This window comes from Staurois parvus, unplaced genomic scaffold (genome assembly GCF_062004578.1).
Source record: "Staurois parvus isolate SC_StPar_1 unplaced genomic scaffold, SC_StPar_1.0 ptg003426l, whole genome shotgun sequence".
In the NCBI taxonomy this organism is placed as follows: domain Eukaryota; kingdom Metazoa; phylum Chordata; class Amphibia; order Anura; family Ranidae; genus Staurois; species Staurois parvus.
The window spans coordinates 1-26,475 of record NW_028321222.1 but is presented as its reverse complement, the minus strand read 5'-3'; the positions used below and the strand labels follow the sequence as shown (position 1 = coordinate 26,475).

Here is a 26,475-nt window from a genome sequence, read left to right as displayed (position 1 = left end):
GCCTCTCCCTGAACCCTCCGAAATGTACAAATCTCCTCCTGCCCTGATTGGAGGACAGTATTCAGGATCCAGCCCCATTCTGTGTGTGTGGGGGGGGGAGGGGGGGGTGATCTTCATCAGCAAATAGTAAGAATACCTTCCAGCCCTTCCATTGCTAGACTCCTCCCTTCCATTGCTAGACTCCTCCCTTCCATTGCTAGACTCCTCCCTTCCATTGCTAGACTCCTCCCTTCCATTGCTAGACTCCTCCCTTCCTCTTATGTCACTGAGCAATCCTTGAAGCAGACCCCGACCCACCCACTTACCTCCTAAAAATGGACTACCCCCTGAAGGCGGACCCCCCCACAACCCCTTGAAAGTGGACCCCCCTCCACCCCCTGAGGGGCACTATTCCTCCCACTGACACCAATGATGGGGCACTATTCCTCCCACCGACACCAATGATGGGGCACTATTCCCCCCACTGACACCAATGATGGGGCACTATTCCTCCCACTGATACCAACGATGGGACACTATTCCTCCCACTGACACCAATGATGGGATACTATTCCTCCCACTGACACCAATGATGGGGCACTATTCCTCCCACTGACACCAATGATGGGGCACTATTCCTCCCACTGACACCAATGATAGGGTGCCATTCCTCCCACTGACACCAATGATGGGGCACTATTCCTCCCGCTGACACCAATGATGGGGCACTATTCCTACCACTGACACCAATGATGGGACACTATTCCCCCCACTGATACCAATGATGGGACACTATTCCCCCCACTGACACCAATGACGGGGCGCTATTCCTCCCACTGACACCAATGATGGGGCGCTATTCCCCCCACTGACACCAATGATGGGGCGCTATTCCCCCCACTGACACCAATGATGGGGCGCTATTCCCCCCACTGACACCAATGATGGGGCGCTATTCCCCCCACTGACACCAATGATGGAGCACTATTCCTCCCACTGACACCAATGATGGGGCACTATTCCCCCCACTGACACCAATGATGGGGCACTATTCCTTCCACTGATACCAATGATGGGACACTATTCCTCCCACTGACACCAATGATGGGGCACTATTCCCCCCACTGATACCAATGATGGAGCACTATTCCTCCCACTGACACCAATGATGGGGCACTATTCCCCCCACTGACACCAATGATGGGGCACTATTCCTCCCACTGACACCAATGATGGGGCACTATTCCTCCCACTGACACCAATGATGGGGCACTATTCCTCCCACTGACACCAATGATGGGGCACTATTCCTCCCACTGACACCAATGATGGGGCACTATTCCTCCCACTGACACCAATGATGGGGCACTATTCCTCCCACTGACACCAATGATGGGGCACTATTCCCCCCGCTGACACCAATGATGGGACACTATTCCTCCTGCTGACACCAATGATGGGACACTATTCCTCCCACTGACACCAATGATGGGGCACTATTCCTCCCACTGACACCAATGATGGGACACTATTCCTCCCACTGACACCAATGATGGGGCACTATTCCTCCCACTGACACCAATGATGTTGTTCTCCTTCCCTGTCCCATAGAACTATCATTGTGTACTGAAGTCGCCATGTTGTTTCCATGTCTTGCAGATGGCGCCCATCATACACGGCTTCAGCCCCGAAGACTTGTCCTACCTGGAGGAGGAGAGCCGGCACCTGCGGAGGGCGAGGAGGAACAAGGGCAGCGAAGGCTCTGAGAGTAAGTGTGCTCTGAGGGTCCCGCAGTCACTATGGGGGGACATGGCGGCTTCTGTCTTCATATATGGAGGGAGATGTGTACTAGTAATGTCTGGGGGGTGATCTGCGGGGGTACTAGTAATGTCTGGGGTCTGCTCTGATGGGTGATCTGCGGGGGGTACTAGTAATGTCTGGGGTCTGCTCTGATGGGTGATCTGCGGGGGTACTAGTAATGTCTGGGGTCTGCTCTGATGGGTGATCTGCGGGGGTACTAGTAATGTCTGGGGTCTGCTCTGATGGGTGATCTGCGGGGTACTAGTAATGTCTGGGGGCTGCTCTGATGGGTGATCTGCGGGGTACTAGTAATGTCTGGGGGCTGCTCTGATGGGTGATCTGCGGGGTACTAGTAATGTCTGGGGTCTGCTCTGATGGGTGATCTGCGGGGGTGCTAGTAATGTCTGGGGTCTGCTCTGATGGGTGATCTGCGGGGTACTAGTAATGTCTGGGGGCTGCTCTGATGGGTGATCTGCGGGGTACTAGTAATGTCTGGGGGCTGCTCTGATGGGTGATCTGCGGGGTACTAGTAATGTCTGGGGTCTGCTCTGAGAGGTGATCTGCGGGGGTGCTAGTAATGTCTGGGGTCTGCTCTGATGGGTGATCTGCGGGGTACTAGTAATGTCTGGGGTCTGCTCTGATGGGTGATCTGCGGGGGTACTAGTAATGTCTGGGGTCTGCTCTGATGGGTGATCTGCGGGGGTACTAGTAATGTCTGGGGTCTGCTCTGATGGGTGATCTGCGGGGTACTAGTAATGTCTGGGGGCTGCTCTGATGGGTGATCTGCGGGGTACTAGTAATGTCTGGGGTCTGCTCTGATGGGTGATCTGCGGGGGTACTAGTAATGTCTGGGGGCTGCTCTGATGGGTGATCTGCGGGGTACTAGTAATGTCTGGGGTCTGCTCTGATGGGTGATCTGCGGGGTACTAGTAATGTCTGGGGGCTGCTCTGATGGGTGATCTGCGGGGTACTAGTAATGTCTGGGGTCTGCTCTGATGGGTGATCTGCGGGGGTACTAGTAATGTCTGGGGTCTGCTCTGATGGGTGATCTGCGGGGTACTAGTAATGTCTGGGGGCTGCTCTGATGGGTGATCTGCGGGGTACTAGTAATGTCTGGGGTCTGCTCTGATGGGTGATCTGCGGGGGTGCTAGTAATGTCTGGGGTCTGCTCTGATGGGTGATCTGCGGGGGTACTAGTAATGTCTGGGGTCTGCTCTGATGGGTGATCTGCGGGGGTACTAGTAATGTCTGGGGTCTGCTCTGATGGGTGATCTGCGGGGTACTAGTAATGTCTGGGGTCTGCTCTGATGGGTGATCTGCGGGGGTACTAGTAATGTCTGGGGTCTGCTCTGATGGGTGATCTGCGGGGGTACTAGTAATGTCTGGGGTCTGCTCTGATGGGTGATCTGCGGGGGTACTAGTAATGTCTGGGGTCTGCTCTGATGGGTGATCTGCGGGGGTACTAGTAATGTCTGGGGGCTGCTCTGATGGGTGATCTGCGGGGTACTAGTAATGTCTGGGGTCTGCTCTGATGGGTGATCTGCGGGGGTACTAGTAATGTCTGGGGGCTGCTCTGATGGGTGATCTGCGGGGTACTAGTAATGTCTGGGGTCTGCTCTGATGGGTGATCTGCGGGGGTACTAGTAATGTCTGGGGGCTGCTCTGATGGGTGATCTGCGGGGTACTAGTAATGTCTGGGGGCTGCTCTGATGGGTGATCTGCGGGGGTACTAGTAATGTCTGGGGGCTGCTCTGATGGGTGATCTGCGGGGGTACTAGTAATGTCTGGGGTCTGCTCTGATGGGTGATCTGCGGGGGTACTAGTAATGTCTGGGGTCTGCTCTGATGGGTGATCTGCGGGGGTACTAGTAATGTCTGGGGTCTGCTCTGAGGGGTGATCTGCGGGGGTACTAGTAATGTCTGGGGGGTGATCTGCGGGGGTACTAGTAATGTCTGGGGGGTGATCTGCGGGGGTACTAGTAATGTCTGGGGGGTGATCTGCGGGGGTACTAGTAATGTCTGGGGGGTGATCTGCGGGGGTACTAGTAATGTCTGGGGGCTGCTCTGATGGGTGATCTGCGGGGGTACTAGTAATGTCTGGGGGCTGCTCTGATGGGTGATCTGCGGGGGTACTAGTAATGTCTGGGGTCTGCTCTGAGGGGTGATCTGCGGGGGTACTAGTAATGTCTGGGGTCTGCTCTGAGGGGTGATCTGCGGGGGTACTAGTAATGTCTGGGGTCTGCTCTGAGGGGTGATCTGCGGGGGTACTAGTAATGTCTGGGGGGTGATCTGCGGGGGTACTAGTAATGTCTGGGGTCTGCTCTGTTTTCGTTGCTTGTATGACCTGGGATGAGAAACATTCCAGAAGGCGTTGTCATATATCAAGTCCTGGATTCCGTAAAGCTGAAATCCAGGCTGATCTCTGAGGACACAAATTACAAACATATAAGGGAGGAGTTTTCTATTCAGAATATTTGTATGTCTGTCCATTCTGTCCTCAGATTTGCACAGCCCTGATGTTCTTAGCACTTTCAGGTTTTGTCCCCCTCCCCCCAGTCTTTGGATTGGACAGTGAAAGAAGAAGCAGCGGATGAATGAGTTCCGTATCTCTGTCACTCTGCTTGTCTTTCTGTCAGAATATCTCTTGTTTGCACAGCAGCACGCCTAGTTGGCTTTTTGTGCTGCTTTTCTGTCTCCAAATCTGAGCTCTGCTTTATAGGCAACTGATATCCACCCTTCCCCCTCCACATCTGTATACTTACCTTCATCTGATGGACCTGCCCTCTGGTGTTTGTTTACATCCAGCGCCACAAGTCTCACTGTCTTGGCCAAGCCTGTGCATTACTTGATCCGATGGTCATGGCCTCCAGTATTGGTTTACATCCAGCTCCATGAGTCTCACTGTCCTGGACGAGCCTGCGCATTACTTGATCTGATGGTCATGGCCTCCAGTATTTGTTTACATCCAGTGTCACAAGTCTCACTATTCTGGCCAAGCCTGCGCACTACTTATCTTGATCTGATGACCATTGTCTCCATTATTTTACATCCAGCGCCACACAACTCCTGGCCAAGCCTGCACATTGCTTAGATCCAATGGTCATGGCCTCCAGTATTTGTTTACATCCAGAGCCACAAGTCTCACGGTCCTGGCCAAACCTGCGCATTACTTATCTTGATCTGATGGCTATGGCCTCTGGTATTTGTTTACATCCAGCGCCACAAGTCTCACAGTCCTGGTTAAGCCTGAGCATTACTTTGATCCAATGGCCATGGTCTCCAGTATTTGTTTACATCCAGCGTCACAAGTCTCAGTCTTGGCTAAGCCTGAGCATTTCTTCTCTTGATCTGATGCCTCCAGTATTTACATCCAGCGCCACAAGTCTCACGGTCCTGGTCAAGCCTGCGCATTACTTATCTTGATCCGATGGCCATGGCCTCCAGTATTTGTTTACATCCAGTCTCACAGTCTTGGTTAAGCCTGAGCATTACTTATCTTGATCTGATGGCCTCCAGTATTTACACCCAACGCCGCAAGTCTCACGGTCCTGGTCTAGCCTGCGCATTACGTATCTTGGTCCAATGTCCATGGTCTCCAGTATTTGTTTACATCCAGCACCACAAGTCTCACTTTCCGGGCCGATCCTTACCTCGATCGTCCGCCCTCATCCCTCCCACACCTGTTCATCACAGCCTCGTAGACATCTATGGGATTGTCTCTCATCATATCTCCTAGAAATCCTGTGGGGCCGTAACGTGCAGACTTGGCCAGGACAGCGAGACTTGTGGCGCTTGATGTAGACAAATACTTTATGGCTGTTGGATCGATATAAATACGTGTCTGCGGAGGAGAGGGGGGTTAACCTAGGTTGGAGAACGTAACCTGAGTACTGAGCTTCACTGACTGAGATGATTGGACGATGGGGTAATGATTGTAGACATGGAGGACTGGATGTGATATACAGGAAGACTGAATCGACCATTTGGAATTTGTGAATGAAAGTGGGCCCAAAGCGGGTAAGCCCAACATTTGGCATTTGAAAGGCTGATTGGCTTCCACATTGGCAGCTACCCAGACTTGTGGTTATCTTCATCCAATGTACCCAAAAATGTCTGGACAAGACATCCATTGATGGTAAATCATCCTTGATGAAGACGTCCTGCATGGCCCTGAAATGTTGCACCTTCACACTGTCATGTCATCATCGAATAAATGCTTGGATTGTGCTCCTGGGTGTGTTGGTGGCCACATACACCGATCAGCCAATCATCTTTATGACCACCCGCCTAATATTGAGTAGGTCTCCTGACTTGTCGAGACATGGACGCCACTAGACCTCTGAAGGTACGCTGTGGTATCTGGCACCAAGCTGTCAGTAGGAGATCCTTTAAGTCCCATGAGTTCTGAGTTGGGGCCTCCATGGATTGGACTTGTTTTTCCAGCACATCCCACAGATGCTCGATTTGGATTAAAATCTGGAGAATTTGGAGGCCACGTCAACACCTCAAACTTGTTGTGTTCCTTCGGACCATTTTTGAACTGTTTTTGCAGAGTTCTGATGCTCACGTGCCTATTGTAGGCACTTTTGACTGTGGACACGGGTCAGCATGGGCACCCTGACCGATCTGCGGCTACACAGCCCCCCCCACACAGCAAACTGTGATGCCCTCTGTTCTGACACCTTTCTATCAGAACCAGCATTCACTTTTTAAAAAATTTGAGCTCTAGTAGCTCTTCTATTTGATCGGACTACACACCCCAGCCTCCCCTCCCCGCCTCCATCAATGAGCCTCCCCTCCCCGCCTCCATCAATGAGCCTCCCCGCCTCCATCAATGAGCCTCCCCGCCTCCATCAATGAGCCTCCCCGCCTCCATCAATGAGCCTCCATCAATGAGCCTCCCCGCCTCCATCAATGAGTCTCCATCAATGAGCCTCCCCGCCTCCATCAATGAGCCTCCCCTCCCCGCCTCCATCAGTGAGCCTTCTCTCCCCGCCTCCATTAAAGAGCCTTCTCTCCCCGCCTCCATTAAAGAGCCTTCTCTCCACACCTGCATCAATGAGCCTTCCCTCCCCACCTCCATTAAAGAGCCTTCTTCTCCCCACCTGCATCAATGAACCTTCACTCCCCACCTCCATCAATGTGCCTCCCCTCCTGACCTCCATCAATTAACTTTCCCTCCCCACCTCCGTCAATGAGCCCCCCACCTCTGTCAATGAGCCCCCACCCCTCCCCACCTCCCTAAATGAGCCCTCCCCACCTCCCTAAATGAGCTTTCCCCCTCCACCTCCGTCAGTGAGCTTTCCCCCTCCACCTCCGTCAGTGAGCTTTCCCCCTCCACCTCCGTCAGTGAGCTTTCCCCCTCCACCTCCGTCAGTGAGCTTTCCCCCTCCACCTCCGTCAGTGAGCTTTCCCCCTCCACCTCCGTCAGTGAGCTTTCCCCCTCCACCTCCGTCAGTGAGCTTTCCCCCTCCACCTCCGTCAGTGAGCTTTCCCCCTCCACCTCCGTCAGTGAGCTTTCCCCCTCCACCTCCGTCAATCAACCTCCCCACATCACCATCGCCGAGCCTTCCCTCATCACCACCATCGCCGAGCCTTCCCTCATCACCACCATCGCCGAGCCTTCCCTCATCACCACCATCGCCGAGCCTTCCCTCATCACCTCCCTCGCCGAGCCTTCCCTCATCACCTCCCTCGCCGAGCCTTCCCTCATCACCACCATCGCCGAGCCTTCCCTCATCACCTCCCTCGCCGAGCCTTCCCTCATCACCACCCTCGCCGAGCCTTCCCTCATCACCACCCTCGCCGAGCCTTCCCTCATCACCACCCTCGCCGAGCCTTCCCTCATCACCACCCTCGCCGAGCCTTCCCTCATCACCACCATCGCCGAGCCTTCCCTCATCACCACCATCGCCGAGCCTTCCCTCATCACCACCCTCGCCGAGCCTTCCCTCATCACCACCCTCGCCGAGCCTTCCCTCATCACCTCCCTCGCCGAGCCTTCCCTCATCACCTCCCTCGCCGAGCCTTCCCTCATCACCACCATCGCCGAGCCTTCCCTCATCACCTCCCTCGCCGAGCCTTCCCTCATCACCTCCCTCGCCGAGCCTTCCCTCATCACCTCCCTCGCCGAGCCTTCCCTCATCACCTCCCTCGCCGAGCCTTCCCTCATCACCACCCTCGCCGAGCCTTCCCTCATCACCACCCTCGCCGAGCCTTCCCTCATCACCACCCTCGCCGAGCCTTCCCTCATCACCACCCTCGCCGAGCCTTCCCTCATCACCACCCTCGCCGAGCCTTCCCTCATCACCACCCTCGCCGAGCCTTCCCTCATCACCACCCTCGCCGAGCCTTCCCTCATCACCACCATCGCCGAGCCTTCCCTCATCACCACCATCGCCGAGCCTTCCCTCATCACCACCATCGCCGAGCCTTCCCTCATCACCACCATCGCCGAGCCTTCCCTCATCACCACCATCGCCGAGCCTTCCCTCATCACCACCATCGCCGAGCCTTCCCTCATCACCTCCCTCGCCGAGCCTTCCCTCATCACCTCCCTCGCCGAGCCTTCCCTCATCACCTCCCTCGCCGAGCCTTCCCTCATCACCTCCCTCGCCGAGCCTTCCCTCATCACCACCATCGCCGAGCCTTCCCTCATCACCTCCATCGCCGAGCCTTCCCTCATCACCACCATCGCCGAGCCTTCCCTCATCACCACCCTCGCCGAGCCTTCCCTCATCACCTCCCTCGCCGAGCCTTCCCTCATCACCACCATCGCCGTGCCTTCCCTCATCACCTCCATCGCCGAGCCTTCCCTCCCCACCTCCTTCGCCGAGCCTTCCCTCATCACCTCCCTCGCCGAGCCTTCCCTCCCCACTTCCATCATTGAGCCTCCATCCTCCGGATCGGGCTCAGCTAAGTATAGGGGGGGGGGGGGATCCTGCAGCACAGAAGGTGTCTATCAATGGTAGTGACTTTATTCCCAGGTTGCCTCTCGGTGACGCTGGTCTGCTGTGCGGAGCGCAGAGCGGTGGAAGGATCCCGTTTAGGAAGGTCGGTTGTCAGGCATGTGCAGGCCTTGGCAGGACTTCCAATGACGGGATTGTACAAGACATGGCGGCACACGGTATTAATCTTCCCACGTGGGGAGGGAACACTTTCTCATTGCGTTGGATGTGGCAGAGGCATGTTCCCCTCCCTCGTTGTTGCTGTTCGGATTAATGTTCCATATGGAAATCTCTCAGATTGGAGATTTGGAGAAGCAGAAGTCAGTCTTCATCGCTGGAATCCGTGATATTATCACATGTGAGCGTGCCAATACCTGGCAGCAGCAAGGCGTGGGGACTTCTGATTGAAGCTGAACTCCAGGCATCGGCTTTTATGGCTGTCCATCCAGTCCTGAGATTTACACAGCTCTGACACACAGCACAGCCCCAGGACACCTGATTTATTTTTTTTTTTCTATGTGGAGCTGAACTCCAAAAGTCATTGGAAACATCTAGAAATGTTCGTTGGTCCTGACATTGCTTTGCTGGTCATCTTCAGGGGCCCTCCGACTCCGACATACGTCCAACGCACCACGCCTGGACCCCTCCTATAAAGCCAAAATCCCTTTTATTGTTCCAACTCTTCTCTTTGGTGGGATTTGTCTCCTACTGGTGCTTTACGGGAGCCATGTTTGCCTTCATATTACACGTGAACTGCCATACGTGTTGTGATGTGCTGGTGTATGTCTGTTTTGTGCATTGGCAATGCGGGCACTATTCCTCCCGCTGACACCAATGATGGGGCGCTATTCCTCCCGCTGACACCAATGATGGGGCGCTATTCCTCCCGCTGACACCAATGATGGGGCGCTATTCCTCCCGCTGACACCAATGATGGGGCGCTATTCCTCCCGCTGACACCAATGATGGGGCGCTATTCCTCCCGCTGACACCAATGATGGGGCGCTATTCCTCCCGCTGACACCAATGATGGGGCGCTATTCCTCCCGCTGACACCAATGATGGGGCGCTATTCCTCCCGCTGACACCAATGATGGGGCGCTATTCCTCCCGCTGACACCAATGATGGGGCGCTATTCCTCCCGCTGACACCAATGATGGGGCGCTATTCCTCCCGCTGACACCAATGATGGGGCGCTATTCCTCCCGCTGACACCAATGATGGGGCGCTATTCCTCCCGCTGACACCAATGATGGGGCGCTATTCCTCCCGCTGACACCAATGATGGGGCGCTATTCCTCCCGCTGACACCAATGATGGGGCGCTATTCCTCCCGCTGACACCAACGAGGGGGCGCTATTCCTCCCGCTGACACCAACGACGGGGCGCTATTCCTCCCGCTGACACCAACGACGGGGCGCTATTCCTCCCGCTGACACCAACGACGGGGCGCTATTCCTCCCGCTGACACCAACGACGGGGCGCTATTCCTCCCGCTGACACCAATGATGGGGCGCTATTCCTCCCGCTGACACCAATGATGGGGCGCTATTCCTCCCGCTGACACCAATGATGGGGCGCTATTCCTCCCGCTGACACCAACGAGGGGGCGCTATTCCTCCCGCTGACACCAACGAGGGGGCGCTATTCCTCCCGCTGACACCAACGAGGGGGCGCTATTCCTCCCGCTGACACCAACGAGGGGGCGCTATTCCTCCCGCTGACACCAACGAGGGGGCGCTATTCCTCCCGCTGACACCAACGACGGGGCGCTATTCCTCCCGCTGACACCAACGACGGGGCGCTATTCCTCCCGCTGACACCAACGACGGGGCGCTATTCCTCCCGCTGACACCAACGACGGGGCGCTATTCCTCCCGCTGACACCAACGACGGGGCGCTATTCCTCCCGCTGACACCAACGACGGGGCCCTATTCCTCCCACATTCCCCCTCCTACTGACCACAGACGCTATATAATTTTTTTCTATTCCCACTGATGCCGGTATATTTCCTACCCACTGGCCACAACCCCCTAGAGTCTGACGGACAGTAAACTGGCCCTCTCTTTAGAAAGTTCAAAGACCCCTGCCTCGCGGGAAGACTACTCCTTACACTTGTGGTGATTTGGAAGAATTACCCCCTTACAGATGGCTAAATAGATCAGTGGTGTCACTGGGAACAGGAGCGGACTGACCATTTGGGAACTCTGGCACTGCCTGAGGGCTCTGGGTCAGTAGGGGGCCCCATGAGATGCCCCTGGTACCTTTTTCATAGGCTTTTTTGAGTTTGGGCAAGGACACAGGGGCCCCATGATCCCCTATTGCCTAGGGGCCCCATGAGATGCCTCTGGTACCTTTTTCATAGGCTTTTTTTTTGGGTGTGGGTGAGGACACAGGGGCCCCATGATCCCCTATTGCCCGGGGGCCCCATGAGTTGTCAGTCCCACCCCTGACTGGGAACCTGAGAGGAAGAAATTGCTCCATGAATCCCTAGCAACCTGTGGAGGAACCCCGGTTGAGAGACCCTTGGTCTATAGGGAGGACCTCTGTTGTCTGAATAGATGGATTCCTTCATACACAAGGCCTGGTGTGTTTTTTTTTTTTTGGGTGTGGGTGAGGACACAGGGGCCCCATGATCCCCTATTGCCCGGGGGCCCCATGAGTTGTCCGCCCCTGACTGGGAACCTGAGAGGCAGAAATTGCTCCATGAATCCCTAGCAACCTGTGGAGAGACCCTTGGTCTATAGGGAGGACCTCTGTCTGAATAGATGGATTCCTTCATATACTTCATACACAAGGCCTGGTGTGTTTTTTGTGTTTTTTTTGGGTGTGGGTGAGGACACAGGGGCCCCATGATCCCCTGTTGCCCGGGGGTCCCATGAGTGGTCAGTCCACCCCTGACTGGGAACCTGAGAGGCAGAAATTGCTCCATGAATCCCTAGCAACCTGTGGAGGAACCCTGGTTGAGAGACCCTTGGTCTATAGGGAGGACCTCTGTCTGAATAGATGGATTCCTTCATACACTTCATACACAAGGCCTGGTGGGTTTTTTTTTTTGGGTGTGGGTGAGGACACAGGGGCCCCATGATCCCCTATTGCCCGGGGGTCCCATGAGTGGTCAGTCCACCCCTGACTGGGAACCTATCTGAGAGGCAGAAATTGCTCCATGAATCCCTAGCAACCTGTGGAGGAACCCTGGTTGAGAGACCCTTGGTCTATAGGGAGGACCTCTGCTGTCTGAATAGATGGATTCCTTCATATACTTCATACACAAGGCCTGGTGTGTTTTTTGTTTTTTTTTGGGTGTGGGTGAGGACACAGGGGCCCCATGATCCCCTATTGCCTGGGGGTCCCATGAGTGGTCAGTCCACCCCTGACTGGGAACCTATCTGAGAGGCAGAAATTGCTCCATGAATCCCTAGCAACCTGTGGAGGAACCCTGGTTGAGAGACCCTTGGTCTATAGGGAGGACCTCTGTCTGAATAGATGGATTCCTTCATACACAAGGCCTGGTGTGTTTTTTAGGCGCAGAAGCTGTGAAATCCTGGAAGATTCATTACCGCGCCGTAAAGCGCTTGTGGATCCGCAGAGCTTTCATCTCCGTATTATGTTGCATGGTCGGCCATCTCCAGATTCGGCCATAATGCGTCTTTAAGCTCTTTATCACGGAGAGGAGCATAAATCTACCTGGGAATGGCGTTCATGCGTGCGATGGCCCTCAGATGGTAGTCGGAATCGGCGGATCGTTCCTTTCGCCATAAGGATTTAGTTGAAAAAAAAAAAAATTGACAAACTGCGAGATTTCACACCTTCCCGAAAAGGCTCACTTAGGCCTAAAACGCGAGGCCGGCCTCTCTCAAAGTGCTCCGTTTTCTTTCATCATGTCATCCGTTCCTTCAAATCCGGCTTCATCTCCGAAAAAAACGCACCTTATAAATTGGGCTTGTAAAAAGATAAAATAATCCCCACATATTGTCCTCATTTATGGTGGGGTTGGTGGGGGCTTTCTACTGCGCTTTTCCCTCCTCAAAAAAAAAAAAAAAATGCATGTAAATCCCCTTAAAATACGTGAAGGCCCAGAACAAAGAGAAGGTCAGGTTTGGTGTTTCATGGATCTCACAGCTTTCGTCTCACCCGGCTTTCCTCATCTGTAGTCGGGGGCCTGTTAGGTCCCTCGGGGGACCCGCCTGGTGACCTGTTTACGACGGCCGATTCTTAAAGCTAATCCCGAGTTTTCAGAAGGATAAAGCAATTATCGTTAATGGGGTCGCGCTTTGTGACGGCCTCCGACGTTCTTCTGGGTGCCTGGGAATCCGTGGAGGGTTTGGTTTCCTCAAGCAGGCAACGGTGTTGAAGGAGGTGGAAGGTGGAGACCAAGGTGGACTCAACTGGAGGCGCCCCGAGCCCAAGGGACGCCATGGACGTTTCTCAGCTTCCAGGCAGAAAGGGCGGTAAAAATGCAGGCAGGGCGCCGGACAAAGCACTCGGGACACAATGTATGTGAAATGGTTTGATACAGGAATGTTATACGATGTGATTTTAGTGGATTCAGTGAATGTCACTTTTTGTCATTTTCAAATTTCCCGCCAGTTCCGTCCCCCGTACGTCCCGACGTCGCAGGGAACGGAACCCGGAAGACGGATGCCGGCATCCACCCCTCCTCCGCCCAGCACGGTGTCCACGGCAATTCTGCAATGAATCGCTGTGTTTCCTCCTTGTGAGTACAAGGGACAACTAAACACTAACAAGCCGTAATAAAGCCGGACTTGCCGCCCTCCTCCAGTCGCCCGCCGTCGCTTTCCTCCTCCAGTCGCCCGCCGTCGCCTTCCTCCTCCAGTCGCCAGCCGTCGCCTTCCTCCTCCAGTCGCCAGCCGTCGCCTTCCTCCTCCAGTCGCCCGCCGTCGCCTTCCTCCTCCAGTCGCCCGCCGTCGCCTTCCTCCTCCAGTCGCCCGCCGTCGCCTTCCTCCTCCAGTCACCTGCCGCCACCCTCCAGTCACCCTCCATCGCTTTCCTCCAGTCGCCCGCCATCACCCTCTTCCTCCAGTCGCCCTCCGTCGCTTTCCTCCTCCAGTTGCCCTTCTCCTCCAGTCACCCGCCGTCGCTTTCCTCCTCCAGTCGCCCGCCGTCGCCTTCCTCCTCCAGTCGCCCGCCGTCGCCTTCCTCCTCCAGTCGCCCGCCGTCACCTTCCTCCTCCAGTCGCCCGCCGTCACCTTCCTCCTCCAGTCGCCCGCCGTCACCTTCCTCCTCCAGTCGCCCGCCGTCACCTTCCTCCTCCAGTCGCCCGCCGCCACCCTCCAGTCACCCTTCACCTCTTTCCTCCAGTCGCCCGCCATCACCCTCTTCCTCCAGTCGCCCTCCGTCGCTTTCCTCCTCCAGTCGCCCGCCGTCGCCCTCCTCCTCCAGTCGCCCGCCGTCGCCCTCCTCCTCCAGTCGCCCGCCGTCACCCTCCTCCTCCAGTTGCCCTTCTCCTCCAGTCGCCCGCTGTCGCCTTCCTCCTCCAGTCGCCCGCCGTCGCCTTCCTCCTCCAGTCGCCCGCCGTCGCCTTCCTCCTCCAGTCGCCCGCCGTCGCCTTCCTCCAGTCGCCCTCCTCCAGTCGCCCGCCATTGCCCTCTTCCTCCAGTCACCCGCCGTTTCCATCTTTTGAAGCTAATTGGTTCCATCCGCTTCCCCCGCGTTCGCTGTGCCAAGTATTCTTCGTTCTGTTTCCAGATCCAAACATCGAATATTTCATAGGCGGCGGGCGGCTCTCGAACGTTTTTTACCTGCCAGAGAAACGCACCTTTCCTGACCGACGGGTGTGAACACATTTCATTTATTCCGGGGGTTTTGTACGGAAGGCGCTTGAAATAAATATCGCCCGTCACGGCGATTTCCTGCCTCGTGTCGACTCCTGCAGGAAGCCCCCCCCCCCCCCCCCCCCGCGCAGGGGATCTCGTGCGGAGAATGTTGCGGTCATCAATCACGCCGATGGCTCCTGTTCAGCGGGAAGGTATGCCGCGCCGGCAAAAGAAAACTTTGCTGATTGCAGGTCTTGTGCCGACGAATCCATTGTGACGGCGCGCCACATTGTTGTTTCTGGAAAATGCTGCCTCCTGGGGGGGGGGGGGGGGGGGGGGGGCGATAAAAAAAAAAAGCCGAACGGTTTATTCTGCGGCCGGCGTCCGAGAGACAATGGAGTCCCTGCGCAAGGGATCGCTGCGTGACAAGTTTTGTGTTCCGTATGCAGCAAGTCTGCGATTTTCCACCTCTAATTAGTAGTTCTACAAACATTCGACCACAAAATAGTTCGATCTACGATCCCCTCCCCCACCCCTGTGATGGGGCCGCCACGCACAGCCAGGCTTTCAATGCTCAATGTCACACAATGATTCCCATCACCAAACAAGTGTTAGTGCCCGGGCAGACCGCTGCGATTTGGGACCTGAAATCGCAACTCATGAATGTCGGCGTCTGAACACGTGCGATTGGCTGCGGCGCGATTTCTGAAGTCGTTCTTGTGTGACTTTTTCTGCCATTTTGTTTCGATTTCACAGACATAGAATGGAAATCGCACCGCAAATCGCAAGAAATCTTCACAAGCAGCAATGAAGTCTTCTGAAATCGCACGCAAATGGCAAGAAATCGTTGAAAAGTCGCAATAAGTGCCGGGTCATACAGGTGCGATTTGGGAATCGAAATCGCACCTGGAATCTCATCTCGTGAATGTCGGCGCCTGAACACGTGCGATTGGCTGCGGTGCGATTTCTAAAGTCGTTCTTGCATGACTTTTTCTGCCGTTTTGTTGCGATTTCACAGACATAGAATAGAAATCGCACGCAAATCGCAAGAACTCTTCACAAGCAGCAATGAAGTCTTCAGAAATTGCACGCAAATCACAAGAAATCGTTCAAAATCTTCACAAGTCGCAATAAGTGCCGGGTCATACAGGTGCGATTTGGGAATTGAAATCGCACCTGGAATCTCATCTCGTGAATGTCGGTGTCTGAACACGTGCGATTTGTCTGCGGCTTGATTTCTAAAGTCGTTCTTGTGTGACTTTTTCTGCTGTTTTTTTGTGATTTCACAGACACAGAATGGAAATCGCACCGCAAATCGCAAGAAATCTTCACGAGCAGCAATGAAGTCTTCAGAAATCGCACTCAAATGGCAAGAAATTGTTGAAAATCTTCAAGTCGCAATAAGTGCCGGGTCATACAGGTGCGATTTGGGAATCGAAATCACACCTGGAATCTCATCTCGTGAATGTCGGCGTCTGAACACGTGCGATTTTGGCTGCGGCGAAAGTCGTTCTTGCGTGAATTTTTCTGCCGTTTTGTTGCGCTTTCACAGACATAGAATAAAATGGAAATCGCAAGAAATCGTTGAAAATATTTACAAGTCGTCATAAATTCTTCAGAAATCGCATCTGACATTGCACGCAAATCGCAGCCGGTGTGACCAGTGATGAAATCGCACCTGAAATGGCATCTCATGAAAGTGAATGTCGGTGTCTCAACACGTGCGATTTCTAAAGTCGTTCTTGCGTGACGTTTTCTGCAGTTTTTGTTGCAATTTCACAGACGTAGAATAGAATGGAAATCGCACTGCGAATGGCAAGAAATCGTTGAAAATCTTCACACGTCACAATAAGTGCCGGTTATATTTTAGAATTGAAATCGCACCTCATTAACGTGCAATTTGCTGAGGCGCAATTTCTAAAGCTGTTCTTGCGTTACGTTTTCTGCGGTTTTGTTGCGATTTCACCTACATAGAATAGAAAAGAAATCGTTGAAAATCTTCACAAGTCGCCATAAGTCGTCCGGTCACACCGGTGCGATTTGGGAATTGAAATCGCACCTCGTGAATGTCGGTTTCTTAACGTGCGATTTTGCTGCGGCGCAATTTCTAAAGTCGTTCTTGCGTGACTTTTTCTGCAGTTTTGCGATTTTACAGACATAGTATAGAATGGAAATCGCTCTGCAAATCTCAAGAAATCGATGAAAATCTTCACAAGTCGCAATAAGTGTCCGGTCATACCGGTGCGATTTTGCTGCAGCGAGATTTCAAAAGTCCTTGCATTTTGCAGTTTTGTTACGATTTCACAGACATAGAATAGAATGGCAAGAAATCGATGAAAATATTCACAGGTCGTCAAAGTCTTCAGAAATCGCACACAAATTGCAGCCGGTATGACCAGTGATGAAATCTCATCTCATGAATGTGAATGTCGGTGTCTGAACACGTGCGATTTGCTGCGGTGCGATTTCTAAAGTCGTTCTTCCATTACTTTTTCTGCAGTTTTGTTGCGATTTTACAGAAATAGAATGGAAATCGTTCTGCAAATGGCAAGAAATCGTTGAAAATCTTCACAAGTTGCAATAAGTGCCGGGTAATACCAGTGCGATTTGGGAATTGAAGTCACACTTCATAAATGTTGGTTTCTTAACGTGCGATTTGCTGCGGCATGATTTCTAAAGTCGTCCTCGCGTGACTTTTTCTGCAGTTTTGTTGCAATTTCACAGACCTAGAATAGAATGGAAATCGTTCTGCAAATCGCAAGTAATCGTTGAAAATCTTCACAAGTAGCAATAAGTGCCGGGTCATACAGGTGCGATTTGGGAATCGAAATCGCACCTGGAATCTCATCTTAGGAATGTGAATGTCGGCGTCTCAACACGTGCGATTTGCTGCAGCGTATATTCTAAAGTCGTTCTTGCGTGACCTTTTCTGCAGTTTGTTGCGATTTCACAGACATAGAATGGAAATCGCACTGCGAATGGCAAAAAAATCGTTGAAAATCTTCACAAGTCGTCAGAAATCGCACCTGAAATTGCACAGAAATCGCAGCTGATATGACTGGTGATGAAATCGCATCTAGTGAATGTCGATGTCTCAACACGTGCGGTTTGCTGTAGCGCGATTTCAGAAGTCGTTCTTGCGTGACTTTTCCTGAAGTTTTGTTGCGATTTCACAGACATAGAATGGAAATCGCTTTGCAAATGGCAAGAAATCGTTGGTTGAAAATCTTCACAAGTCGCAATAAGTGTCCGGTCATACCGATGCGATTTTCGAATTGAAATCGTACCTCATGAATGTCCATTTCTTAACGTGCGATTTGCTGCGGCACCATTTCTAAAGTTGCTCTTTTTCGTGACTTTTTCTACAGTTTTGTTGCGATTCCACAGATATAGAATAGAATGGAAATCGCACTGCAAATGGCAAGAAATCGTTGAAAATCTTCACAAGTCGTCATAGTCTTCAGAAATCGCACCTGAAATCATGATGAAATCGCACACAAATCGCAGCCGGTATGACCAGTGACGAAATCGCACCAGAAATCTCATGTAATGAATTTAAATGTCGGCGTCTGAACACGTGCGATTTGCTGCGGCGCGATTTCTAAAGTCGTTCTTGCGTGACTTTTTCTGCAGTTTTGTGATTTCACAGACAAACAAATAAATTGAAATCGCTCTGCTAATCACAAGAAATCGTTGAAAGTCTTCACAAGTCGTCATAAAGTCTTCAGAAATCGCACACAAATCGCAGCTGATATGACCGGTGATGAAATCGCATCTAATGAATGTGAATGTCGGTGTCTCAACACGTGCGATTTGCTGCGGCGCGATTTATAAAGTCGTTCTTGCGTGACTTTTCCTGAAGTTTTGTTGCGATTTGACAGACATAGAATAGAATGGAAATCGCTCTGCAAATCACAAGAAATCGTTGAAAATCTTCACAAATCACCTTAGTCTTCAGAAATCTCACAAATTGCAGCCGCTATGATCAGTGATGAAATCGCACCTGAAATCGCATCTAATGAATGTCGGTGTCTTAACGTGCAGTTTTGTAGCGATTTGACAGACATAGAATAGAAACGGCAAGAAATCATTGAACATTTTTACAAGGCGCAATAAGTGCCTGGTCACACTGGTGCGATTTGGGAATTGAAATCGCACCTCATGAATGTCGGTGTCTTAACACGTGCGATTGGCTGCGGTGCGATTTCTAAAGTCGTTCTTGCGTTACTTTTCCTGCAGTTTTTTGTTGCGATTTCACAGACATAGAATAGAATGGAAATGGCAAGAAATCATTGAAAGTCTTCAGAAATCGCAGCCGGCGTGACCGGTGACGAAATCGCATCTAATGAATGTCGGTGTCTTAACGTGCGATTGGCTGCGGTGCGATTTCTAAAGTCGTTCTCGCGTGACTTTTTCTGCCGTTTTGACCACCGACGATCGTTCTCCATCGTAAAAAGCTACAAAATAACAAATCGCAAATATTTTATGTGCGAGTTCTGCAGATTCTGTCCTCTTCTTCCGAAGCTCCATCGTGGGCACAATACATTCTTTCACTTTGTACGGCTCAAATCGCATCCGCACCAAAAAGGTGCAAAACTTATTTTTTTTTTCTTTAATCCGAACCTGATTCGCGTTGCATGGGCGTTCTCACCGATGCGATTTTTGGCAATCGCATGGCATTTTGCGATCCGTTTCGGGGTGTCATTCTTTTATTGACGCCCGCACCAGATCGCATGAACGCGATTGCGGTGCTGGAAACGCACAGAATTCGCAACCGTTTCCCCGCTCCGCAGTGCTGTGAACCCGGGCTGCAGGCTGGTAACGCGTGGCCTATGGATAGTAACATTTGTCGCCGTTGCACCAGCGTGCGCAATTTTACAGCGTGACATGTTTGGTATCGCTTTGCTCGGCGTTGCATCACGTTTTATATTTTACAAAAAATATTGTGGGGGGGTTTTGGTTTTGTTTGCAATTTTTCTGAATTTTATTGCGAAAAAAAACCGCTGCGCAAATACCGCGTGACATAAAAAACTGCAAAACCCAGCGATGTGTTCACCAGGGCCTCTGCCCTAAACATAGATCCTGTTTGGGGGTCAAAGTCATCTTCTATCAAAAAACACTGATAGTTACATGGGAACAGAAAGTGTGGGGAGAGGCCGGGGGGCGGGTCTAGTGGTTAAAGCCACGCCTACAGTGATGAGTCGCGCAATACGCAAGAGAGAATTTACCCGCTAAAACCATTCGCTGTCCTTGGGCCGTCCTGAACCATCCTGGATTTCAGCGGTTAAAAGAGGCTCGTGACATGGCATCCATTATTGGCTCCCCCTGCGCCCCCTACCAGCAGCGACTCGGCCGGTCAGCTCCCCCTGCACCCCCTACCAGCAGTGACACGGCCGGTCAGCTCCCCCTGCACCCCCTCCCAGCAGTGACACGTCGGTCAGCTCCCCCTACCAGCAGTGACACGGCCGGTCAGCTCCTCCTGCACCCCCTCCCGGCAGTGACTCGGCCGGTCAGCGGTCCCTGCACCCCCTTCCGGCAGTGACACGGCCGGTCAGCGGCCCCTGCACCCCCTTCCGGCAGCGACACGGCCGGTCAGCTCCCCCTGCGCCCCCTCCCGGCAGTGACTCGGTCGGTCAGCTCCCCCTGCACCCCCTCCCGGTAGTGACACGGCCGGTCAGCGGCCCCTGCGCCCCCTCCCGGCAGTGACACGGCCGGTCAGCGGCCCCTGCGCCCCCTCCCGGCAGTGACACGGCCGGTCAGCGGCCCCTGCGCCCCCTCCCGGCAGTGACACGGCCGGTCAGCTCCTCCTGCGCCCCCTCCCGGCAGTGACACGGCCGGTCAGCGGCCCCTGCGCCCCCTCCCGGCAGTGACTCGGCCGGTCAGCGGCCCCTGCGCCCCCTCCCGGCAGTGACACGGCCGGTCAGCGGCCCCTGCGCCCCCTCCCGGCAGTGACACGGCCGGTCAGCGGCCCCTGCGCCCCCTCCCGGCAGTGACACGGCCGGTCAGCGGCCCCTGCGCCCCCTCCCGGCAGTGACACGGCCGGTCAGCGGCCCCTGCGCCCCCTCCCGGCAGTGACACGGCCGGTCAGCGGCCCCTGCGCCCCCTCCCGGCAGTGACTCGGCCGGTCAGCGGCCCCTGCGCCCCCTCCCGGCAGTGACACGGCCGGTCAGCGGCCCCTGCGCCCCCTCCCGGCAGTGACACGGCCGGTCAGCGGCCCCTGCGCCCCCTCCCGGCAGTGACTCGGCCGGTCAGCAGCCCCTGCACCCCCTCCCGGCAGTGACTCGGCCGGTCAGCTCCCCCTGCAGCTCCTACCAGCAGTGACTCGGCCGGTCAGCGGCCCCTGCACCCCCTCCCGGCAGTGACTCGGCCGGTCAGCAGCCCCTGCGCCCCCTCCCGGCAGTGACACGGCCGGTCAGCGGCCCCTGCGCCCCCTCCCGGCAGTGACTCGGCCGGTCAGCGGCCCCTGCACCCCCTCCCGGCAGTGACTCGGCCGGTCAGCGGCCCCTGCGCCCCCTCCCGGCAGTGACTCGGCCGGTCAGCGGCCCCTGCGCCCCCTCCCGGCAGTGACTCGGCCGGTCAGCGGCCCCTGCGCCCCCTCCCGGCAGTGACACGGCCGGTCAGCGGCCCCTGCGCCCCCTCCCGGCAGTGACACGGCCGGTCAGCGGCCCCTGCGCCCCCTCCCGGCAGTGACTCGGCCGGTCAGCAGCCCCTGCACCCCCTCCCGGCAGTGACTCGGCCGGTCAGCTCCCCCTGCAGCTCCTACCAGCAGTGACTCGGCCGGTCAGCGGCCCCTGCACCCCCTCCCGGCAGTGACTCGGCCGGTCAGCTCCCCCTGCAGCTCCTACCAGCAGTGACTCGGCCGGTCAGCGGCCCCTGCACCCCCTCCCGGCAGTGACTCGGCCGGTCAGCGGCCCCTGCACCCCCTCCCGGCAGTGACTCGGCCGGTCAGCGGCCCCTGCACCCCCTCCCGGCAGTGACTCGGCCGGTCAGCTCCCCCTGCAGCTCCTACCAGCAGTGACTCGGCCGGTCAGCTCCCCCTGCAGCCCCTCCCAGCAGTGACTTCTCTGCCAATAGACAGCCTTGTATACACAGAGCAGGAGGTGTGGGAGGCGGAGCCGAGTCAATGCTGGGACAGGGGAGAGCAGAGTGAGCGGCTGAATGTATGGATGACTTGAGTGCTTCCTTGGATGAATTGCTCCAGATTGCTTGCAGCTACCGAGGTCAGTTCTGGTTAGAAGAAGACACTGCTACCGGGCCCCATGCCACCCGGGTCACTTTGTCCCTTTAAAGCCCATTTATTGCCTGTACAAGATCTGTAAATACCGCCCCCCCATCCCTGTGGTATTTGGGGAGTCCGGGGTCATCCGCGCTCTTCCCTCCATTGTGTCCTTGGGCTGGAAATGCTGCGGAGTTCCCCTTTAAGGATTCCCGTGTCCTCCTCAATTGTGTCATTTCTGAAGATTAGTGGAAGGGAAATAAAATGAAGATTGAGTGTTTTGAGGCGGAACGTTCGCGGAGTTGTCGGCCGAGCTGCGTGCCGTATTTTTAGCCGGCTATTAGAAACATGTTTGGTGCGCTCTCCCCGGCGGAGGCTCACAATGCTTTGATCCCGTCTCTTCTCTTTCAGATTCTGCTAAGAGCAAAACCTTTCTGTGACTTATTTCTGTCTCTTTGCAGATCCAAGCGCAGCCAGAAACAAGAAAAAAGGTGAGTGGATCGATCTCATGTTTATTCGGATTTATAATCTGATGTGAAATGTTTAGTAAGCCGGTCAGGGGGCTCAAACGTCCGAGGCCGGGCGGTCTGGTTCAGGAACGTCCGAGGCCGGGCGGTCTGGTTCAGGAGCGTCAGAGGCCGGGCGGTCTGGTTCAGGAGCGTCAGAGGCCGGGCGGTCTGGTTCAGGAGCGTCCGAGGCCGGGCGGTCTGGTTCAGGAGCGTCCGAGGCCGGGCGGTCTGGTTCAGGAGCGTCCGAGGCCGGGCGGTCTGGTTCAGGAGCGTCCGAGGCCGGGCGGTCTGGTTCAGGAGCGTCCGAGGCCGGGCGGTCTGGTTCAGGAACGTCAGAGGCCGGGCGGTCTGGTTCAGGAACGTCAGAGGCCGGGCGGTCTGGTTCAGGAACGTCCGAGGTCGGGCGGTCTGGTTCAGGAGCGTCAGAGGCCGGGCGGTCTGGTTCAGGAGCGTCAGAGGCCGGGCGGTCTGGTTCAGGAGCGTCAGAGGCCGGGCGGTCTGGTTCAGGAGCGTCAGAGGCCGGGCGGTCTGGTTCAGGAGCGTCCGAGGCCGGGCGGTCTGGTTCAGGAGCGTCCGAGGCCGGGCGGTCTGGTTCAGGAGCGTCCGAGGCCGGGCGGTCTGGTTCAGGAGCGTCCGAGGCCGGGCGGTCTGGTTCAGGAGCGTCCGAGGCCGGGCGGTCTGGTTCAGGAGCGTCCGAGGCCGGGCGGTCTGGTTCAGGAGCGTCCGAGGCCGGGCGGTCTGGTTCAGGAGCGTCAGAGGCCGGGCGGTCTGGTTCAGGAACGGCAAAGGCAAATGATGGAGGTCAGGTCTCCAGTGAAGGGTCCTGGTAATCTTCCTTCATAGAAAGACATTGTAGACAATTGTTCTCTTCCAACCTTGTGGTAACAGTTTGGTGAAGACCCTTTTCTGTCCCCCATGACTGTCCCCCGTGTACAAATCCAGCTCCATAAAGACATGGAGGACCAGTCTGGTGTGGAGGAACTCCAGTGTCTTGTACAGAACCCTGATCTCAACCCTACCTTTGAAAGACCTCTGCTATAAGGTCTTCTCATCCAACAACAGTAACTTCCCTTAACCCTACGGAACACCTTTGGTATGAGGTCTTCTCATCCCAAATGTGTTCAGTAGGTTTGAGGTCATGGAGGAACTCGAGCGTCCTGCACAGAGCCCTGACCTCAACCCTACTGAACACCTTTGGGGGTAAATTAGGTTGTGAACCAGGTCTACTCATCCCAAATTTGTTTAGCAGGTTTGAGGTCATGGAGGAATTTTAGTGTCCTGCACAGAGCCCTGACCTCAACCCTACTGATCACCGTTGGGGTAAATTAGGTTGTGAACCAGGTCTTCTCATATCCCAAATGTGTTCAGTAGGTTTGTGGCCTGACCTCAACTCTACTTTTGGAAGACCTTTGGTATAACCCAACATCAGAAACTGCCCTTAACCCTATGCAACACCTCTGGTATAAGGTCTTCTCACCCCAAAAAGTGATCAGTAGGTTTGAGATCATGGAGGAACTTGAGTGTCCTGCACAAAGCCCTGACCTCAACCCTACTTTTGGAAGACCTTTTGGTATAAGATCTTCTCACCCAACATCAGAAACTGCCCTTAAAGGACTGAGAAGACTGGCTTGCAACTGGCATTACATCCCAAAGGTGTTCAGTAGGATTGAGTTCAGGACTCTTGAGTTCCTCCTTGACCTCAAACCTACTGATTGCCATTGGGATGAGAAGAACTGATCCCAAAGGTTTTCAGTAGGGATAAGGGCAGGTTCTGGTGTTAAATGAGAAGACTGGCTTGCAACTGGCATTACATCCCAAAGGTGTTCAGTAGGGTTGAAGTCAGGTAATGATCTTGGATGAGAAGACCTAATCCCAAAAGGTCTTCCAAAAGTAAGCTTAAGAGGTTAGAGGTCAGGGCTTTGTGCTGGACACCGGAGTTCCTCCACACCAAACTAGTTAAATAATTTCTTTATGGAACTGGCTTTGTACACGGGGGACAGTCATGCTGGAACAGAAAAGGGTCTTCACCAAACTGTTACCACAAGGTTTTGGAGGGGGTCTGTGGGAATTTGTGAGGTCAGGTACTGAAGTTGGATGAGAAGACTTGGATCACCATTGGTGTTTCCAATTCATCCCAAAGATGTTCAGGGATGAGATCAGGGTTCTGTACAGGACAATGAGGTTCCTCCACACCAAACTGGCCAAACCATGTCTTTATGGAGCAGGTTCCACTCTTCTGGAAAGGCTTCCCACAAGATTTTGGAGGGTGTCTGTGGGAATTTGTGCCTACTAGGCCAAAAGAGCAGGTGAGGTCAGGTATTTGATGTATGATTAGAAGACCTGGTTCACAACCTAATTCATCTCAAAGATGTTCAGTAGGGTTGAGGTCAGGGCTCTGTGCAGGACACTCAAATTCCTCCATGACCTCAAACCTACTGAACACATTTGGGATGAATTAGGTTGTGAACCAGGTCTTCTCATCCCAAATGTGTTCAGTAGGTTTGAGGTCATGGAGGAATTTGAGTGTCCTGCACAGAGCCCTGACCTCAACCCTCCTGAACACCTTTAGGATAAATTAGGTTGTGCACCAGGTCTTCTCATCCCAAAGGTGTTCAGTAGGGTTGAGGTCAGGGCTCTTTGCAGGACACTAAAATTCCTCCATGACCTCTAACCTACTGAACACATTTGGGATGAGAAGACCTCATCCCAAAGGTGTTCCGTAGGCTTAAGGGTAGTTACTGTTGTTGGATGAGAAGACCTTATATTCTTTCAAAGGTAGGGCTAAGATCAGGGGCTCTGTACAGGACACTGGAGTTCCTCCACATCAAACTGGTCAAACCATGTCTTTATGGAGCTTTCTTTGTACACAGGGGACAGTCATGGTGGAACAGAAAAGGGTCTTCACAAAACTGGTCAAACCATGTCTTTATGGAGCTTTCTTTGTATACGGGGGGACAGTCATGGTGGAACAGAAAAGGGTCTTCACAAAACTGGTCAAACCATGTCTTTATGGAGCTTTCTTTGTATACGGGGGACAGTCATGGTGGAACAGAAAAGGGTCTTCACAAAACTGGTCATCCATGTATTTATGGAGCTTTCTTTGTACACGGGACAGTCATGGGGGAACAGAAAAGGTTTCTTCACAAAACTGGTCAAACCATGTCTTTATGGAGCTTTCTTTGTACACGGGGGACAGTCATGGGGAACAGAAAAGGGTCTTCACAAAACTGGTCATCCATGTCTTTATGGAGCTTTCTTTGTATATGGGGGGACAGTCATGGTGGAACAGAAAAGGGTCTTCACAAAACTGGTCAAACCATGTCTTTATGGAGCTTTCTTTGTATATGGGGGGACAGTCATGGTGGAACAGAAAAGGTTCTTCACAAAACTGGTCAAACCATGTCTTTATGGAGCTTTCTTTGTATACGGGGGGGGGACAGTCATGGTGGAACAGAAAAGGGTCTTCACAAAACTGGTCAAACCATGTCTTTTATGGAGCTTTCTTTGTACACAGGGACAGTCATGGTGGAACAGAAAAGGGTCTTCACAAAACTGTTACCGCAAGGTTGGAAGGTACAATTGTCTACAATATCTTTGTATGATGGAGTATTACTAGCACCCTTTGCTGGAGACACCTGAACTCTATCACACCTATGAATATGACGACCCACTTCAAATGATGGTCATTTTTTTTTTCACATTTGGTCCACCATTTATAAGGCCGGTGTGGAGCCTGGTATCCGTTTAGGCCGTAGGCCGAGAAGGTGGTCCTGTGTGTTTGGGTTGCAGCAGCCTAGAAGCCTCCACAGATGTATGTAGAACCGATTTTGCCTTCACTAGGGATCTGGGCCCATGGCCACTGCAGGCGGTATGTACAGTTTGTACGCGTTGCGTCGTACGCGGAGCACAGAGAGAAAAGCATTTGTTAGAAATCATTAGAGGAATTTCCATTTGTTCCGTTGACTTCAACTCGAAGATCAAATAGTAGAATATAATGAGGTAATTCCACCATAATAATCGGGCCGTTTATCTCGGCTTTCGGAGCCTTCTTCAGCTTCTTTGTAGAATCTAGAGATTGTTCCGGAGATTTAATATCTCCATTCTGGTAAAAAAAAAAAAAAAAAAAGGTAGAACGATAAATGTGTCTAGAAATAATTTTTCAGGACCTTGATCAGCTCCATCTTGTCAGATCCCAAGTGTAGCGTGGAAGCTCTTTGTTCGTTGTGATTCCGTAGATTAGACGCTG

The 26,475-nt window shown here is 53.7% G+C and overlaps 1 long non-coding RNA gene across 1 annotated transcript; it reads left to right on the top strand.

Moving 5' to 3' along the window:
• Window positions 1-1,516: 1,516 nt before the first annotated feature.
• LOC149428187 (uncharacterized) lies at window positions 1,517-22,212 on the top strand. Its single transcript, XR_016310846.1, has 2 exons — window positions 1,517-1,747; window positions 22,182-22,212. It is a non-coding gene; the product is annotated as an uncharacterized LOC149428187 (long non-coding RNA).
• Window positions 22,213-26,475: the final 4,263 nt, after the last annotated feature.